The following is a 13,738-nucleotide window of genomic DNA, read 5'->3' as shown; positions in this document are numbered from 1 at the left end:
TATTCAACTTTCAATTCCGCTCCAGTCTCGGAGGAATTGGGGGCCGCATACAGTTTCAATTCAACAGGTATTTGGATCAAACAATGCCTAAGAGGTAGAATAATCACACTTTTGCCTAAATCCGCCGGCCAAATCGGACGATCATCACGCTAGGCCCACCTAAAACTTACTTTGATCAAGTACACAGCCGCGAGCTCGAATGAATGAAAAAGTCTGATTAGGCCTTCTCAATAAAGCTGAGGTTGCAAGGTCCGCTGCCCCGACCACGTGCACGCGATTACGTCTATTTATTTCCTGTTAATTTTGATTGGTTGCCGAGGGATTCCGCTCTGTGTATCGGAATGCAGGCCAACTCATTGGCTTACATTTGTCACGCCCTTGACGAACCCGGCCAATAGAGGTAATTAGAGCTCCCACAAAATATAATTTTCTACTTGGAAAAAGAAAAGAAACACGACGACCACCTACTGGATAGAAACGGAAAACGAATGCTGGCAAATAAAATGTTGTCTCTTAGCACATGGCTCGACATCTGTGAGCCAGCTCAGATTTCACTTTCCATACCACACAAACTACCACAATCAATATGCAACATGCAAAGAACAAATCTGCGTCAACAATAAGACACGATCTCGAAACCTCTCGAGTTCAACTGTACGTGAAACATAGGCTTTATTCGCGAAAGCCATCAACATCGTTATCCCAAGAGGTGGAGATCTTGAGCACATTTCTTAGATCATATCATAATTGACTTTGTCCGTTGTCGAGGCAACAGATCGATCGATTACAATATCGGAAATTGAGTGACACATGTCTTGTGCACGCAGTCGCCGCAAAACCTGGTCTTAATGCAACGTTAAGAAAAGCAATAACCAAACTGTTTACTACTAAAAATTGACAAAGGAGCGGCAAGGTGGCACGGCCCAATAATTTCTCACGAACAACCTGCCTGGCCGTCACGGTGAAAGATTTTCACGTTGAGTAACAAGGAGTTGATTGATTTCAGAAATATATTTAGAAAACTTGTTTGGAATTCCCTCGTGGACGTCGGAACACAGAGACTCCCTGATAATATAGATTTTTGTATTACTACTGCAAATCTGATCGTTCACGCGACAACTTCCGATACCGAAATATGATTTCGTGTTTTCTAGATAGTTGCCTAACTGAGTTTACTTCATTAAGTGCGAATGCATAAATCTCGTTATTGTTTTGCGCATTTCTGTCTGACTTCCCACAGTAAGAATGCGTCACTGGTCCCACGAGGTTACCTCAGTTTAGAAAGAGTTCTGCATATTTTCTCTTTGCAAAAATTTGTTCTTGTGGAGATGAATTTTTTTTTGGTGTCTCTTCTTATTTACTGAGCAATCGAAAATAATCAACTGTTTCGTCTGAAGATGGTGTATATAGTAGAGAGGAAAAATAATTTCGCCTTACTCTTGATGCACATACAAATTCTCAATACTATAGCAATAGGGACTTATAGCAACGAGTAAGGAGAGTGCATATGTTGCACTGGTCGTAATAAGGAAAAATATCCAACTCATAAAACTCGACTGGATTTTTTACTGATGATCAAGTTCATTAGTTTCTAAAGCCATTATAAATACGATCTATCAAAATTCACCTCTAAAAGGACGAGAAAATAAGGTTTTGTTATTTACCAGAAAGAACAGTTAGATGAGACTGAACAAAAAATGATTGAGGTCTCACAAACTTGCTCCTCTAAAGGAATTTATCCCAAAGGCATTAAACTCGTACATGGCTCATGCACAATGCTAAGATTCCTCGGCCAATTTCTGTTGTAGTCAAAAGTTACACCAGCGGAACGTGCGTTGTGCGCATTTGTAAATAGTAACTCGGCCATTCTTCTGCGGTTGCGGTCATGAGTCGGTCATGAGAAGTGTGTGGGCGGCACCTGTTTCTAGGAGTGGTATTTTCAGGGCAATTGATAACGCTAACAGTGCCCTGTACATGTCGCTAATTAACGTGAAGTTAGTCATTCAAGTTAGATTCGTGATGGAAATGAGGAGACTGGGGGTTCTTGTAGCTCTCTTTTGGTAGCAAAAAGTACACGAGGCAGGCAAGACATGGCAGGAAAGCTAGAATTTGTATAGCGGGTATTGCGGTTTTCGCTTTTTGCGCTATTACGGCCCTCTTTTTTTCCTACATTCTGGTTCTACATTGACAGTTTTTTCATTTTTCTTTTTTTTACCATTCGTTATCATTTTATCACCATAGGATAATTTTGTGGTTCTTAATCTGTTTTCTAGTTGTAGTTAGTAGTTTCACAAAGAGAAGAGGTATCATTAACTTTGTTTCTTTCCTCTTTTCCAAAAGTTTTTTTTTCATCGCGCAGTTTTCTGTTTGTTTATGTTTCTGTTTATTTGCTAATTTGTTTGTTGTTTGTTTGTTGTTTATTTGTTTGTTTATGGTTTACGTATGCCAACGAAATGGGTGCCTTTAACATATTAATAATAACCTTGGTAAATAAACTTGTAGTCCGATGAAATTTCCTCTTCCTAATTTGATGAAATACTAACAGATTTTCTTAGACTTAACCCTCCATTTCTACCGTTTCTGATCCTTAAATCTGAAGTTTGCCCTCTTATCGTTGAAAAATAGATAAATCTATTTATCTAGATAATCCACAAAAAGACGTTCTGTTTTCGAGAGCACGAAATTCGCACTGTTTGGCGCTCCCACTGAACAGACAAACACGCTATCAACAAATTAACCCTTTCATTCTTTAGATCTTACTAGTAATTCTCCTTACTGCCTGACATACATTTCTTCTGATGTTAGTTTGGAGAATTTGGTATTAGATCGACGAATAACTCCCAATTAATAGTTTTTTTTATTCTCATCAGTTGTCTGCCTGATACAGTAACGTCACTGTAAGGAGAAATTTGGTCTTGGTCACTTATGGTTGAAAGGAAAGAGCGAGCCATCGAAAGATGTAGTGCAGGGGATCCACACCCAGTGAAATATATACAACTCGTTTAAAGATGAAAAAAAAAAAAGAAAAAAAAAAGGTTATTAAAAAAGGCCTGACCTCACAGCTTTTGATAACTTAGCTAATGAAGACAGAACTGATCCAAGACTTTCGATACTTTTGCCGAAAAGTAAACACCCACATTCGGTTTCGAAAGTTCACCATTAGGGTCAGTCTCGCAGATCATATCTTCGTAAATAACTGATTAAATTTCTAGCATGAGCTGTTTTTCCTGTTCAAAGAAAGTTTTGGTTCTAGATCTGTTTGTTTTCAGTAAAAATGGTGTCCTATAAGAGATACCACTTCATTGCATGTCGCCTTTCTGCACATCAATTATACCATTAGTGTGACATACGCTCACCGCAAATATCAAATTCTCAGGGCTGGCCGGCCAAAAAATCATGGTCATCAATTGAGAGAATTTGCTTACAGAGTGATATAAGATGGCAAGACCGTGCTTACAGAAAGGGCTTGAAACGTCTCATGTCATTTGTAATGGGACTTCTCCGTCATGATATAATCAAACTTGAGTCAAAATCATGTTAACCAAGTTCCTTTAGTTTGCGCAAGCACAAAAAACACTTCAGTCTGTACAATATTTTCACTAAGTAAACTTTTACGAGCTCATTGTTAGCCGTACAAAATTAATCAGGACACAGTTTAGCTCTGATCGCTGAGGAAGTATGTTGCCTCTGGAATGTTCAGCTATCAAGTTCACAGAAAAGAGAAAGTCTGCGGTCTTTTTTTTGCTGTGGTATATTCGGAACGAAAGGGCACACCTTGAAATTCAATGCCTAGCTACTTAATTTCTCCAACGTTTATTGCATTACTTGTGAGCCTATTACTCCATTTAACTATCTTCCTAAATTGTTCCCACGTATCGGAAACCAACGTTACACAAACCTAACGAAAACACTTCAGCCTGAAGTATAAAGATGCCGAAACACGTTTCAGGAAGTCGAGTTTGAGTTCTTGTCGCGTTTCGATTGGCCTTGATCAATAAACATTTCTGTTTGAGTTTGAGGAGAGTGTATATTCTTGGCCTCGCTTGACAACAGCATATTGATTCAATATATTACTTTAAGTGTCTTGGAAAATAAAGATTGCAATCGTGTTTCCGGTTCACTTGGGTTCTCACGCAAGAATCGATGGGGCTTCTGCTCTGTTTTAGAGACGAGATGACACGATTCTCGTAAACATATTACAATTGTATCAAAATAAAGTACCACTAAGGCTCCATATGCGTCTGTTTTTATGGTCATAGGAGACTAAACAGGAATAATTGGTTAAGCCAGCTAATTCATTACTTTTTTGGAATTTCGACCCGGTCATAATATCCAAAAATATTTCAAAGAACTCCTCCTGTTTTAAACACAACCAAGACGTAAAGTTACCCTAAATAAATAACAAACACGCGATAAGCAAGATCTTTCAGAAAAATGTGGTTATTAAACATCAAAATTGTCGTGATACGGTTGGAAGAGAAAAGCACCCCGTGTGCCCGCTTTAAATTTCACGCACGTCGATCCCAGCTGGCATGAAGAGAAGATATCTAGGAAAGGAAAGTATTGTCAATATCTTTCAACGTGGTCAACAAAAGAGATGAATCGACTCCTTGTAACACTTTTTTTGTGTCTCGAAAAAAGACAAGGTTACATAACCTATGTCTGAATGAAAAATTACCAACCATACTATTTTAGAAGTAAAATTCCTTGACTCTCTCGGAAAAGAGATACATACGATCACCCTTTTTTTAGAATAAATCAGTAAAATTGGTAGACTTGCTGATAAAGATAACAGGTTTAGGAATTGTGCTAGAGAGACGCATTTGCAGTTGTAAATATGGCAAAAAATCTTTGACGCACTGACAATGCATTTACAGTATCATAAAGAACCAGGCTCGGCGCTCACGCACGTACAAACACTAGAGTCACTGAGCTCGTGAAAAAACAGAAACTCGTGATATAAAGGTACTACCGATGTGTTATTTGATATATCAATGGCGATCAAATTCCTATGAGCAACAGAAGACTCACTAAAATTCACCTCTCTCCCATCGTGGGGCTTCGAAGTCAATTTGATAGTGGCCCTCAACAGTATTTGGTAACCCCACCGGTATAAGTTCCGTGGGAGCTTCAAATCTTTTTTCGGGATTTACTCCCTGAAATTACCTCAGTTATTAGTTATCGGTAGGGATCGACGTACCACACACTTCTCATACGGTTGACTACCGACGGCCTAAAAAATACCTGTCAAGCTGTCCTTAATCGCAGATGGTATTCCATCGTGTCACTAACTTCAGCTCTGGTTTGAATCCATTTTTTGTCATCTTATTTCTGTTATCTATTGTATGAGTTATTCGTGTTAGCTGTACGGATGTGGAATGTGGAAATACTTGAACGGCCGAAAGCAGGCTTAAATTTTTGACTGTAAATACTAGAGAAGATTACAATGTAACTTCTCCACACAGTTATAATACATTATTTCAGCAATCAAATAATGAGAGTTGACAAAGACGTCAAGTGTAGGATATTATACTTACACGTACATAATTCTGCCTCGAAGGGAGAATTCAGCTGATGACACCGTGGGAATTTAACGGTTAACAGGACTCAAGGAGCCAATACCAGGTTTTTAGAGCAATTATCAAACGCGTGTCGAAAGTAATTTGGGATTGCATCGGTTTTGTTTCCTACGGTTTATAATTGGTCCAGAAAATTCGCACCTCTCCTCTCAACCAATCAAATGCAAGACTAAAACCATTCGCAAATTGGTCACCCTCGTTTTCCCGCGCTTCTGGCAGTTTTCATGTCTACATTCTTAATTCTTATTGGCTATTCATGAAATTTTCCTTTATTGGATTGGCCGCTGTAATTGCTCCGGTTTACTCAATCGTATAGCGTTTAAAAAGGTAGTTTACGGTATCAGGTAATTATGGCGTGGATGGTTAGCTTGCCTAAGGGATGGAATGTTGCGACGTGAAAAAATGCCTTGAATGTGAGCGAACCAAAGTCATTTAGGAACAAACGATGCCTGTTGTCTTAAATTAATCATGAATTGACATTGTGCAAAGTCGACCACTTAGAGCAAGTCTAGGTGTAAATTAGCACTTCCTGGAGATAAGGACAGATCTCAAGCATGCAGTCAAACGATACAATTGAAATTTGATTTAGAATTAAGGATCCTACTTCGATTTAAACGATTTCCTGCAATTAGCTGCTGTCAATCCAACGCAAAACTTAAAAAGCTCTGGTCTTCGTACACCATTTTTTATGCCGGATTATCTATCCGTGTTCTCAACTCAGTATACGGTGGGACACTTTCCAGTTCTTCAACTCATTCAATCTTGACTTTAAAGTGTCAGTTCTCCGCCCTGTCTGCCATACACTTTTCATATTTTAAGCTCGGAGAATTTCATATCTAATCTATAAATCAAGCTCCTGACTGATTCTCATTTTCATTGCTTGAAAATGTTCTGATACTGAAAAGAAAAATTCCTTTTTGGTCAGTCGTAAGAATGATAGGGTTTTTAGTTACTGTGTTACGATAGTCTACGTGGAGAGTTTTTTTAGCTCTGTGAAAATTGAAAGAAGACCATAAGATTTCACTTCGGAAAGGAAAAACACATTAGAATTAATAGTAGCTCAAGATGGAACAAGGTTGGCAAAAGATGGGAAAGATTGCCCTGGATGAAAAGTGAAAAAGTTGGCGAATGAACGATGCTTTTTCAAGATGCAAGAGCTGTGAATTACCTTCGTTGATCGTTAGATAGCACTGTCTGACTTTTGAACGTGCAGAACCAGTTGTATCGAATTATGAATTGACATCGAGCAAAAAACCAATTAGTAAAAACGCGAGTGTAAATTAGGACTTCCTGAAAATAAGGATAGATATGAAGCATGCACTCAAGCGCGCGCGAGCTTCCTTCGCTCTGAATGATCAGCTGAAATCTTCATCTGCAGGTGTCAAAAGGAAAGCGCGAAGGGGAATATAGAGACCCCTTGGATTAAAAGGTTAGATGTATCTTCGCCTGACGGTGTTGTACTCGTGTTCTCGACCAAAAGGATCACATACCATTCCTTTACTTGGGCTTCGTGGCACGAGTCACTTGTTATCGGTCAGAAAGTGAACACTACCTGTAACTTGAAGAGTGCTACGAAGAGTGATAGGAATCTAATTTCTCCACAAAACATTATCCCTAAATCTCACATTAAGGTCACGAGCATAAAAGAAATGATCATCCTTTAAAAGAGCTCAAGATTTTTTAAAAAATTCTCCTGGTTAGCACCTCAGGAAATGTATTAAGAACAATATGGAGAATATGAACTATGATGTAAGGATGTAAAAGGTTGATAAACCTAATAAGAACAAGTCAGCTAAGGATTGACTTGAAAAACGCGGATTGCCAATGGCGAACAAATTTTCAGGTGTCTCCTTTTAAAAAGCAACACTGACCGGAGTATGGTAAAGATCTTTCACTTGAGAAAGGTATTCCATATCTGTCTAAGTAAGTCCTTACATACAGGAAGTTCAAAGGACCGGAAGTAATTTAACAGGCGTTCTTTCCTTCTTGCTATGATTGCAACTGAAGTTGTGTTTGTTTTATAAATTCATGGTGATAGGAAAAAAAATGCTTTCACTCATTGTTTCAACTATGGTATAATCTAGAGAAATTAGGAATGTCGTCGTCAAGATTGATAATCCACTCTTTAAGTTCTCTGACTCGTTGTTTAGCTAGAGGACCTTAAAATGTCGAATAGAAATTGTACCAAATCCTAATGGACCATCCTCGATGCATTTGATATCATCACTTCCATCTGTAAACGCCTTATCATTTTCTCCAAAGCAGTGCTACATAGGTGCCGCTGATAACGTTTTCTGCATATGTTGTGCGGGATTGTGATCAAAGTCCTTTCGCGGGGAACAAAGAACCCGCTAAAACTTACCTCGCTCTTTAAAGTGAGCTCGGTAGCTACGGTTATATTTATGCTCAGCTAGTATTTGAGTTAGGCACAGTTTCACGCCCTGTCATAGCCTGAATTATCTTTTTCAAAGCTGTTCTATCTGCAATTGCTTTAATTTCAGTTTACATGGAAACATGAATTTAATACTTGGCATCCAAAGATAACACACGATTCTTTTACATTATTTATGGCAAGTTTCAGTGTTTGTCTCCTTCTTGTTTATCCAGTTGCGAGAATTAAACACTGAATTTGAATTAACGATCAATTGATCAGTAGAACCATTAGACTGAAACCAGATAAAGCTAAATATCTCTGCCCTCTTCGTGGGAGCAAGGTCTCCTGTCTACACATGGTAATTTAAACTGTTCTGTCAAAATATGCGATTGTTGCCAATATCTTAAAAAAAGTGTCTCATAAATGATCATAATTGAGAGATTTTCATCGTGTTAAACTAGGAAACCAAAGACAGAAATGAACTGCAGGCCCGCCGATGGAAGTGGAGAGAGCCAGCGCAATAGAGTTCATCGTCCTATATTTTGAGAGACACTTAAGGGTGCTAACATGGTTGGCTCTGCGAAAGACCGAAAAGAAAATCGTGTATGCTGAATGGCTCCTAGCAGGCATTTCTGCGGAGTTTATATCAGTTTGTCTGACTTCATATCTTAAAAGACAAAAAAACGAAGCTCTAGGATAGCTGGGTCGTCTTTGGTAAAAGACACCCTCTCCTCCTGCCTTATTCTTGCTATTCGCGCGGGGTTTTGATGTGGAGGGCGTGATTCATAAGTGTGTCTCCAATAAATGAGATAAAAAAGCATAATACCGTGAGCCCTGTCGCACGCAACCGAGCGAGAGAACAACTACTTGCACCCGGTTTCATGTCTAGATAATTAATGACCATCTGGAGACTTATCATGATCCCTTTGTTTAAAATTGTTTTTAATCCTACGAGTACGCAATGAGGAGTATTTTTGCGAAAGTTTACGGAACCGGACTTTCAAAGGAAAATTCTTGAACTTAAGCCCAGATCTTCTTCTAAGCTGTCGAGCCGAGTATTTCTATTCTTACAAAAATATTTTTTCAGCTTCAATTAGGCTCAGCTTAAGATGAACTCTTGGCCGCGATGACATGTTTTTATGAGCAACAAGCTTCGCGAAATAAGAAGAAACCTACAGCTAGTATCGATGAAGCATACCAACCCAAGCCTCTGCTGTTTTGAGTCTTGTAAGTACAAGGTGTCCACAGCTACCAGCTGGGAATTTTAACTCGGTGGTGTCGACAAGCTAAAGACTGGTTTGCAATGAATAACATCAGTCTGAGAAATTACAAAGTGTTCAGGTGATCTGGTCAAAGTCCAAAGGTGTCTTTTGCATTGTATCTAACGGTATGTCTGGATTTCAGGCGCAGCTTGGCAGAAAATTCAATTTTTTAATGCAGAGAAACAAAGACAATTTAGGTCAAAGTGCTTACAAATAAAAGATAATTGATTTTCTCGAGTTGACCTTACCATTTCTTTTAGTGCTCTGTACAGTAATTTAACCTGAACAAACTCGCGCGTTCGAAATTATGTAGAAACGTCTCGCCTATATCGACAAACCACTCTTTCTCTTTATAAACTGAGTTGATAATGAAAATTGGCTACCGAAAGAGTTTAAAAACTGATGTTTCGAGCATTAGCCCCTCGTCAGAGCCAATGGAAAGGATTTAACAAGAGTGATTTTATGAAACCAGAGTTATTCTCTGAAAATTAGGATTGAAGAGTACAGTAGGAGTAAGCAATGACGACGACTGCCCCAAGTAGGCGTCGTGTGTATGAAATGACCTCAGCTAGATTTACTCCCGGAATACATTTCCTTGTAAGAGGGTCACAGTAGGGTTCCCTTACCTGCCAAACGACAGAACGTTAGCTGTAAAAATTTATGGATTTTTACCGCTAGTCGTTAAAAAGTAAATCGTCCATATACGATGTATCATTCGAGAGGTGAGAGACCAGTCGTAAATGTGTTTAAGGATCCGTAAAATAGCTAAATTTTTAAAGGTTAGCCGTAAATGCCATCACGCCAATGAGGTCCTCTTTATCTTAATTAACAGAATCATGTCGCGCCATATCACGATGACGGCTTTCTAGGTGATTAGTGTTTCTCTTCTTACGGATTTTTTATTTTGGAATTGTACATGTTATATCAAATCTCGGCAGGAGTTGTTGAAAAGCTCTTTTGCTCTCAGAATGATAATTAGAATTTTATCTTCGTCTATGTGAATACGTTATGGTAGACATTTTTCCTAATAATAATGTGGCATGAATTATTCTCCGTTCTAGCGCTGCAAAGCCTCGAACATTTAGGGGGACACATGGAAAATAGGGACAGTATTTTGAAAACGCATATGTAGCATGACTGATTTAATTTAAATGAATAGTTTCATTCGGTTCCTTTGTTTCGCTTTGTACTAAGGAATGTTTTTGCATTTCAAAAAAACTATTTAATCCTTAAGAGAGACTAGCATCTATTTTCGCCCTTTAATATCACCAATGCATCAAAAATTTTAGTCGTGAGTAGAAACGAAAACAGCGAAAAACGAGGGACAAATTCTGCGGATACTTCAAGTGAACCCTCTTCTAAATAAGACTTTGAAAACAATACAACAAAAACAATGGAATGATCAATCATCACTATAATTTCCGTCTAACCCCGTGGGTATCACGTGGTCTTCAGGGGATGGGGGGAGGGGGGGACATCAGTAGTACCCCTCACGGGGGAGGGGTACTAAAAGAAAATTGGCTGCCAAATAACTGTCAGGGCCTTATCGGGGGATCGGGTGAATTCAATCGTGAAGCAATTCAAATCCTCCAGTCCCTTTCTCTTACACCCCTTCCCCTCCCCGGTGATAAATACTGACTGTTCCCCCTTTTACTTTCCGTGATTCATAAGCGCTGTTAATTGATCTGAACGGACATGTTAGTACAAGGGTGTACCTAATTCAGTCGTCTATGACAAGAATTGAAAATGCAAATCTGTCCTTATATCTTTCTTCAATTTTTTTATCATTATGAATTGATCATCAGATCACCAGTTTCGATCCAAAGTGCTAATTCCACTTTTCAGTCTTTAAACTTCCAAAGCTAAGTTTAAACATGTTACTCATTCAGAAAACTGATGGAATAAACAAACTCGTTGGCTACAACTTGCCAGTTTTCTCAATGTAATGTCACATTCTCCATCTAATCTACAAGGACATGGATGTGAGTTGGAAGGGAGAATTCACCATGAAATCAATAGCTAACCGACACCTTTAAGCTCTTGTAAATTCTTAACGAAGCATACCTCTAATTTTCAACCATGCTTTTTAAATGATTTATAGTTTAATTCATTCTGAAATTCTTTTATCCTCTGATCAAATATGATTTTTACTGTAAATGCGTTAAAATTTCATCAGCATTCATAAAATACTTCATATGGAACCAAATAGCTTCAATGGCGCTTGTGTAAGTCGCAACAAAGCCTGCGTTCTTGTAAGAAGTCTTTGTGATATAACTACGTGTCCTTGATAGTCAATGAATCTCGCCCTCCTACCTAGTTACTGTAATGTGTACTGTCATCAACCTCCATTCACTTTGAGCTGATTTAAATTCTCCGACACAGTTGATGATAGCTTTTCGTGTCTCGCCGCAAGACGAGCAAGATAGTTGATGGTGGCTAATAAGAGATTCTACGCCCTTACTTCATCCACGAACACGGCATCAATAATTTTTCCTGAGCTTGTACAGAATTTTCATCGCTGATAACAATTTTTTCCGTGTCGCTTCAACCAGGAATGATAGGACGCTTTGATAGTATTTCAACCGCAGGTTTGAAATTAATTATGCACACACGAATCAGAAAAAAAAACAAAAAAAAAACATTTAAAATAATTTATTAGTCTGTACTTTATATTTCCAATCAAGTAACCTAACTTGATCAATTCGTTCATTTTTCATAGCAATCGAGTCGAGTCTCGAACTTGTTTCATACAATTGATCACCGCTTAAGCTAAAAGTATCACAACTGAATAAGAAATTAAAAAGGCTATCATTTCGTAATCATACATACCTCGATTAGCGTGACTCGTAGGAGAACGCACACGAGTTCGTCGAAAGTCCCGAAGCTACACAATTGACCACACCGAGATGAATGGGAACCCGCGCCTAAATGCACGCTTGCTTCAAGAGCACTTTGTGTATTAATTACACTGAATGATAATATGGATTTATGTATAAATTAGTTGCAAAAAAGTCATTTACGTCACACGATCAATGAACCGCACCCTGCTCACCAGTCCACGACGACTACAGTCTCCGTAATGCGGTAAACAAATGGCTTCGTATTGAATGTTGGACCAGCTGAATCGCAAATTGTGTCAGCTTTTTCTCTCATTCCGGTTCAAACAAATATTTGTACTGACAGATGAAATTGAAGCGTTTAGCAATGTCCTTAGGCCAAATTAGTTCTCGCCATAATCCTCTTTGATACTATGACCTTTCTGTTGAAGATCTTACTAGAAATATCCCTCATTTGCCTTTAAGAATGTGACGTGCAAAAGCGCACGTGCTAAGATTACCAATCATTACAACAGAACAAAGAAATGAGCTTAGGCATCAACTGTGAAATGAACAGAGAGTATTCTGAACTCAGTCAAATGTTCTGGTAGGGCTCAAATTAAAAAAAAATGCAATCAATTGAAATTTTAAACTCTAACCAACTCATTCTTGAACCCAGTTTCTGGGATAGCCTTAATCCAATAAAAAAATAATTAGACGGATGGAGAAAAAACTCAAATGGGGCTTATTTATCTTTTATTAAGTAAGCACTGCAAGAGGTGGTTAATATGACATTTCCGCGCGTTGTTTGCAATGTGACCGATGACCAAATTCTTCATTCTCCCAACTACCTCCTATAAATTAAGGACAGGTCATCATTTGTCGCCGTGAGGGGGAGAAGGGGACGGAGGACTTTTTGGGGGGGATCGCATCGTAGGGGGAACGGGGAGGGGGGTATCAGTCTTCGCTAACAGAGTGTAAAGGGGAACTATTAGAAATTGACTTCCAACTAACTGCCCATGAGGAAGGGGGGGGGGGGTGTCGTTAGAATAATACAGAGCCTTCTTAGCTTATGTGGGGATCAGGAAAATTTTATCTTGACACCAACAAATTCCTCCCCCGCTGGCGATAAATCATGATCGATTTTCAATATCAGTGAGTCCCACAACGCTTTTTCTTATCCAATATCTTTGCGCAGTAGAAGACTAAATTGATCGGTACGACTAACTAAGATTTTGCCCGTCTTTACAAGATGCATTTTCTTTGATGTTTTGCCACAACTTCTGATAGAGACAAAACGAGGAAGATTGCATGCTTCGTGAGTGAAACAAAGCCACAAACGCGGTACAGAGCTGCGTTGAAAACAAATACAACTGCAAATAGTTGCAAACAGTTCTATGCCATAATGTGTTCTGCCAGCAGTATTACATAACCTGTAACTTCCCTTCAGTTGTACTGAGATTAAAATGCCGGGTTGTGTTATTTGTGCGATCATTTGCTAATTTTATCGCCGGTTTTACTTTATCAGTACCTGATTATTGCTTGACAGCCAATACGTCCTCACTGAAGACTGATGTGAACTCGTTGAACGCCGGCCTTGATAACCGCTGTTTAAATAACGACCATTAGACTATCAGATCATTGTTTCAGTATTGACTCGCATGTGAAACATGCAAACCAGAGGATATCAAAAGCCATTAGCAGACC

General features: G+C 38.8%; 1 protein-coding gene across 5 annotated transcripts in view; it reads right to left on the bottom strand.

The window, feature by feature from the left end:
• LOC113669926 (cyclin-dependent kinase 6) overlaps positions 1-13,738 on the bottom strand; it is a 25,836-nt gene extending 12,098 nt beyond the window's left edge. Inside the window, exon 1 of one of the 5 annotated variants that reach the window (XM_027186011.2) lies at positions 13,563-13,738. The gene's annotated coding sequence lies outside the window, so the exon portion shown is untranslated. Of the gene's footprint in view, positions 1-170; positions 276-5,537; positions 5,598-12,044; positions 12,183-13,562 lie in introns of those variants that run through there. The other 4 variants (XM_027186009.2, XM_089182684.1, XM_089182685.1 and 1 more) reach the window with 4 other exon arrangements.

The sequence above is a fragment of the Pocillopora damicornis genome, chromosome 9 (assembly GCF_964200805.1).
Source record: "Pocillopora damicornis chromosome 9, jaPocDami1.2, whole genome shotgun sequence".
In the NCBI taxonomy this organism is placed as follows: domain Eukaryota; kingdom Metazoa; phylum Cnidaria; class Anthozoa; order Scleractinia; family Pocilloporidae; genus Pocillopora; species Pocillopora damicornis.
The sequence above is the reverse complement of the archived record's forward strand: the minus strand, read 5'-3'. Positions and strand labels throughout refer to the sequence as shown.